Below are 7,277 nucleotides of genomic sequence, written 5' to 3'. Positions count from 1 at the left end.
ACTCTTCATGTCAAGATTCTTTGAAGAAGAGGGAGTCCGTCAAAGCCTATGTCAAAAGGTTCCGATCCATGGCTCTCCGGTGTTCGTCAGGTATGACACAATCTACCTTAGTAGAGACCTGTCGACACAACTTGCAAACCGACCTCCTAGCCCGAATAGGAGTTGCAGAATGCCGTTCTTAGAGACAACTAATCTCTCAAGGCGAACAGGCTCAAAAAATCATTGTCAGGATTAAAGCTGAAGAACAAAGTAGGCAGGATCAACCTGAGCAATCGGATCAAGCCCAATCTTCTCCAGAGCAATCGGACCAAGTCCAATCTCCTCAGTCAGAAGGGGAAGATACTACGGCCACTGAAGCTAATCCTCTTCAGTAGGATACCGGGTCTCTAATAACTATCACGTTAATAATTACCTCTGATAGTCTAACTTGTTAGATATACCGGGTCTCCAACAACTATCACGTTAATAGTTACCTCTGATAGTCAAACTCATCAGATAATGGCCTACCCTGTGATGTGACTCTATTCAGACTTCATGGATAGTGCCCCACTAGGTGATTGGCTTTGTCTACCTCTTTTTATTCCCCTGCTAAGTCTTAATCAAGACTGTGGGTTGATTACTTGGAATCCACTTGATTAAGAGTAACGAATCTTTCACATCGTCGAGTTAACATTACACTTCTGACGATCATCATCCCCACAGAGTATGCATTCAATTCGCATTACTCCTAATTTGTCACGTTAACACTAAACCTCTGACAAAACCCACTTATCAATCCTCGTCAATAGGATGATAAGTCCCCAAAGTTGCTCCAATTGCAACACAAATCCTGTCACGTTAACACTACACCTCTGACAAAAATCCATTATCAATCCTCGTCAATAGGATGATAAGTCCCCAAAGTTGCTCCAATTGCAACACAAATCCTGTCACGTTAACACTACACCTCTGACAAAATCCACTTATCGACTCTCTTCAATAGAGCGATAGGTCCACAAACTCGTCAAGTTAACACCACACCTCTGACGACCAAATCAACTTATCGACTCTCTCCAATTGAGCGATAAGTTCTCAAAATTGCTTCCATAGCAATATCTTTCTTGTCACGTTAACACTACACCTCTGACAAAATCAACTTATTGACTCTCTCCAATAGAGCGATAAGTCCTCAAAATTGCTTCCATAGCAATATCTTTCTTGTCACGTTAACACTACACCTCTGACAAAATCAACTTATTGACTCTCTCCAATAGAGCGATAAGTCCTCAAAATTGCTTCCATAGCAATATCCATCTTGTCACGTTAACACTACACCTCTGACAAAATCCACTTATCGACTCTCTTCAATAGAGCGATAGGTCCACAAACTCGTCAAGTTAACACCACACCTCTGACGACCAAAATCCACTTATCGACCCTCTTCAATAGAGCGATAGGTCCATAAAAGACTGTTAGGTTAACATAACACCTCTAACAGTCAATCCCCCCTAATGAACTTGTTAATCCTTTTTTCTAACACGCGTTGCCGGTTAATCTTTCGCCGTGAAAAAGACACATGCCTTCACGCATGGGGGACTTTATCTCGATCCCTAATTAGAGATAAGTCTGCATCTAACACATGCTGTCGGGTAGCATATTCCCGCAATAATAGCAAAGCCTACGTATTCAATATCGTAGCAGGTCGTTATTAATAACGCCAAAATCCATGCCTTACACGCATGGGGAATTTTATCCCGAATCCTAAGTAGGGATAAGTCAACGCCTAACACGCGTTGCCGGTTAGTATTTTCCCGTCAAAATGACAAAGTCTATGTATTCAAAATCATAGCATCAAGACTAAGAGAGTTCATTCTCTTAGCACACTACGTATTCAATATCGTAGCACCAAAATCCATGCCTTACACGCATGTGGAATTTTATCCTGAATCCTAAGTAGGGATAAGTCAATGTCTAACACACGTTGCCGGTTTGTCTTTTACCATGAAAAGGACATCAAAATCCATGCCTCACACGCATGGGGGACTTTATCTCGATCCCTAAATAGAGATAAGTCTACGCCTAACACGCGTTGCCGGTTAGTCTTTTCCCGTCAAAATGACAAAGTCTATGTATTCAAAATCATAGCATCAAGACTAAGAGAGTTCATTCTCTTAGCACAACGTTACATGTGGAACGGACTTAGACAATCCACATGCTAGCCCGACTCAAACGGTAGTCGGTAAAGGCTTATCAAATCCGTCGATGGCTGAGGGTTTGCCAAAAATCCTACGCACATTTGCAGGCCCATCAGCTTAATAGATGTGAGTCGAGACTTAAAACAGATGCGCAAAAAAAAAACAAGTCTCAAAGACTTAGTCAAAAATGCACGGAAGCCACTTCCATGTCCTAAGTCAAAACGTTGAGGTCAGACCCGCGATGCAAAAACCGAACGCCGAGGTCACACCCGCATTCCAAATTCAACATGCAAGGGTGAAACCCGCATCTCAAGTTCAAAATGCAGGGTCCAGCCCCACATTCCAGAAGCAGGATTATGGCGCATACCTTCACACAAGTCATGCATGGAAAATCCCTTCAACCAAGCTACCTTCGAAGCGAGTGCAGAGAACAACTCCTTTGTGACAAGGAATCAACAGCTCCAAGATCAGAGTTGAGATCCAAAGTATTCCGAAAATTCGTCCCAGTCAACCGCGAACTTTCGAAAACTTTGGAGGGGGTTCTGTAGGCTGTCTAAAAATCACAATAGATAGCTTATCCCCCATCAAAATACCGATGATGGAAGTTATAATCTGACGACTTCCAGAAGGCTACAATTTGAGGACTTTCACGTAGAAGGTTACAATCTGACGACCTTCACAACAACTAATGAAGGCCCCAATTCAACAGCATTCACAATCAACATCGGGAGTTACAATCTGACGACTCTCGTATTTTCAAGGAGCCAAGACGAAGATTACAAGAGGACGATCTGTGCAAAGCTCTAGCAAAAGAGATTACAAGTTGACGGTCTCTTCATATTAGAACGCAGATATCTCTCAAACCGTAAGGAATTTGGCGAAACGGAGGAAGCGAACCGAAGCCTTCGGCTTGGTTCGGATGGCCCCGTCTCGTCAAGATAGCCGATTTTCAATTCCGACGTACGGTTTAAAAGTTATGACCTGTTCTTCGTAACAAGTTATGTTCTGAAGTCCGTCTGCAAGACTGGACTTCATCAGAACATTGGACTTAGCCTGTAAAACAGCACAACTGTGCGTTTTCAGCCTAAAACAGGCTTAACTCTGCGTTTTCCAGCAGACATCTAACTATGTGACGCAGAGTTAAAGCACAAACGCACACATAACGTGCGTTCTTCAACAAACTCAACCGTGCATCCCAAACTCATGATGCAGAGTTGAATTACAACGCACAAGCTACCTGTGCGTCTCCAATTCCAGAACGCATGCGGCCTTTGCATTTCAAACCTTTGACAAAGGTTTAACTCTGCGTCTCAGGCCTTAGACGCAGAGTTAAGGCCCAGAACGCCGTTTTTAGCGTTTGACTCGTTCAAGCACGCAATGAACAGTTCCAGGAACTGTTTTTCCCCACGATTTGAGGGATTTTCGCCCCACTTAAGAGCGGATTAAGGGGGTAGTTACCACCCTAAATCCCCTATAAATAGTGGGAAACTCAACTGAGTTCAGGCCTTCTTTTTTAGGCAGCAAAGAAGCGATCTGCAGCTAGCTTGGGAATCGAATTTTTTCTCATCAACAAAAGGGAGATTCGATCAAAAGGCTGGCATATTTTGGATCTGGGATTTGGCAGCAACAGAGAGCTTGGGAGATCAGCGACTTGAAGGAGCTCTTGAATCATTTTGGAAGGCTTTTAATTGAAGCCTTTGAAAGTATTCGACCTTGGCTTATAACCGACTTTCGGTTCAAATCAACTCCTTTTCAAGAGTTTAAACTCGTCCAGAGTTATCAACTCGATCAGAGTCCAAAACTTGCTCTGCAAGTTCTTCTAAAACTCGATCAGAGTTCAAAACTTGCTCTGCAAGTTCTTCTAAAACTCGATCAGAGTTCACATCAACTCGTTAAGAGTTATTTTCAAACTTGCCATGCAAGTTCTCCACAGCGTCAAATCGTGAGGAGATTCAATTGTTCCAGTGAAGTAGGACGGTCGGATCGTCAACGGAGAGCAAGTTCGACGCGATCAATCGAAGGAGGCACTCCACCGCTACCAAGAAGAACCCAGTTTTAAACAAAGGGGAGATTCAAATTCATTCTCCTCTCTTTTGTAATCGGAATCCAAATTGTAATCGATTTTGAGAGGAATACAAGTCAAATTTTTCTTTTATTGTCTTTTTACTGCAAATTTCCAACGAACAGGTACGTACAACAAGGCAACGAGTTCGATTCTCATCCAAAACTCAACCAAAGAAGTTTGATTCACATTCAAGAACAAAATAAAGCAAATAAGTACAGCTCTCAACCAAACCAAGCACCTCATATACATGCAACCAAGTCAAAGGGTTTGATTATCATTCAAGATCAAGAAGGAAACTTCAGTTATTATTCAAAATCCCCAAAACTAATTAACAAGAGTTCGGCACTTATACAAGATCGAAGCCAAATTCAAACCTAAGTTTCAAGTTTTTCCCAGACCCGAAAATAACACATTAAGGTTCGAGAGTTAATCATGAATTGGAGTAGGCAATCAAAACCAAAAGCACAATTATCATCCAAAGAGATTTCGTCCAAGATCAAAGTTCGGACATGCCCCCAAAATTGAAAATCAAACATCAAGAACTCAAAGGAGTTAACCACAAATTCGAGATCTTATGAGAGGACTTTAACTGAAATCAAAGAGAGAGAGGATTAATGGAGAAGAAGAACCCAAGTCTTGAACTCAAGAACCCACCAAACAACCCTAGATCTTGAAGAGGAGATTTGACCAAAGCTAGGGTTTTGAGATGAAGTTTGGGAAGAAAGGGATCAAGAGCTCTTGAAGAGAGGGAAACCCAAGCTTGGAGGAGTTTGGAATCTTTTATCAATATCTTAGAAGAATATAGGTGTTGATAAAAGAGAAAGAAGAAGAAAGAAGAAGAGAAGGAGAGAGAGAGAGAGAGAGAGAGAGAGAGAGAAATCGGGTTTGAGGGACTTAAAAGAACTCCCAGCCGAGCCCTCTTCTCTCTCTCGTGCGAGACACCTTTTGGTGTCTCGCCCGATTGAGGGACTTAAAAGAACTCCCAGCCGAGCCCTCTTCTCTCTCTCGTGCGAGACACCTTTTGGTGTCTCGCACGCGAGACACCTTTTGGTGTCTCGCACGCGAGACACGTACTGGTGTCTCACACGCGAGACACGTACTGGTGTCTCGCATGTGTGCGAGACACCAACATGTGTCTCGCACCCATGAAAGATCCGTGGGTGTTTTCACAGTATATTTTTGCCCATTTTCACCCAATTCGACGTGTTCGAGATACATATTCACACTCCGATGAGTACACAACTATAAACAATATCTCCTTGAACCTCCGATGGATATATGAGGTTAAACTAATTCCCAAAACTCCGATGAGTATACGAGTATAAACTGATTCTCCGAGCACAAATTATATAGACTCTAGTTAACGCACAAGTATAAACTGTATTCACGCGTCACAATGAAGGTCAATGCCGGTCAATGCGTCAACAAAATTTGCCAAAATAAGGCTCAGGATCAAATTCCAAGTCAAAATTATCTCCGGGAGTTCAATCGAGATTTAGATACAAGCTCTCAACGAACATAACCGGTTCAATGTCGATTCAATGATGCAAGCTAAATCAGGTATCAATGCACCAGTTTTAGTTCAAGATTTCGATAATGGTCAGACGATAAACGTAGCACCGGAAGACTATTCGACAAAATACTAAATAGACTGAAAGCTGAAGAAGTTAAGAATTGAAGATAAAGCCTATCTGATCCAAAGTATTCCATACTTCTCGATAAAAGACTGAGGAGAAGGAAAACTTTGAAGGGGATATCTGTAGGCGTTAAAAATTATCTGTAAGCTCCCACACACAACTCAAGACGAAAAAGACGAAAAATATCGTTATCTAAGTCAAAGAAGATCATTCGATGTAAAAAAGAAGCAATGTAATGCGAAAATTAACAAAACGACAAAATGAGACAGCCATAAGGTGTCTCACTTGTGAAATACAATAATGAGTCTTACTTGCGAGACACAATAACGTGTCTCGCAAGTGAGACACCAAAATGTGTCTCGCACACATGTGCGAGATACAAAGTGTGTCTCGCACCCAAGTGCGAGACACAACAATGTGTCTCACACAGGGAGGGTGCCCCGATGTGTTTTCTGATGGATTTATCGGGATTCGTATGTTCCAGTGGCTTCCTAACTTCCTTGGGAGGTCCTTAAACGCGGGAAAATCATTATTAACTAAAGATATGATCAAATCACGAGATCTTATCCACAAGCACGATGTTTGAAGCCTGTAAATATCCCCCTTCATGCATTTGGGACGAGTGATCTGGAATTTTGGACTTGGAGGCAAATTACTGATGTTTTGAGGGCAGAACCCACAAATTTCAGAGAAAGAGAGGCGAGATCTTGGTGAATTCCTGCGCATAAAGAGAGGATTTCAAGAGATCTACAAGCTTTTCACCCATTCCCTTGAGATCAGACCTTTTTTGATATTAAGAAGAGTAGTAATCTCACTTTGTTGAGGTTATTCACTTTTGTTCTTGGTTTCCTCGATTGAAACAAAGAACATTGATCCTTCTTTCAGATCAACCCAGATCTGTTATTTGACGGTCTACGGATCAAAGCGTCCCCAGCACAGGCAAAGATCCCACGCAAGCAGCAACCGATAAACGATATCTGTGTGTGTTTCTAGGAAGTCTCGTGTGTATTTCTTTTGTGTAGAGAAGTCTTATAAGAATGCTAAATCTCGTGAATCTATTGTAATCGATAAATAGCTTGTAATGGATTCCAATAAGAAATTGATTTCCGACGCAAACAGTGATAGCAGCCTGAACTGCTTGTTTCCCATTGCTAACATATTGCTATTATGAAATAATTCAACACAGAAAAGTGTCAATGTTTTGATAAGTTGGTTTTGTGTTGGGCTTGGTTTTGGATTGGCCTTTGGTGGTGCACCCATTTAATCTATGGGGGCACCCTTGTGTTTATGACTAATCTATGGGTTCTTTTTAAGCTTGTGTGGGGCTCGTGCCCACGCCCCATTGTGTGTCCGTCCTAGGTTAGATGTGAAGGAAAAAATGTTAGCTATTAGATCATTATA

Source organism: Asparagus officinalis, chromosome 10 (assembly GCF_001876935.1).
Source record: "Asparagus officinalis chromosome 10, Aspof.V1, whole genome shotgun sequence".
NCBI lineage: Eukaryota > Viridiplantae > Streptophyta > Magnoliopsida > Asparagales > Asparagaceae > Asparagus > Asparagus officinalis.
The sequence above is the reverse complement of the archived record's forward strand: the minus strand, read 5'-3'. Positions refer to the sequence as shown.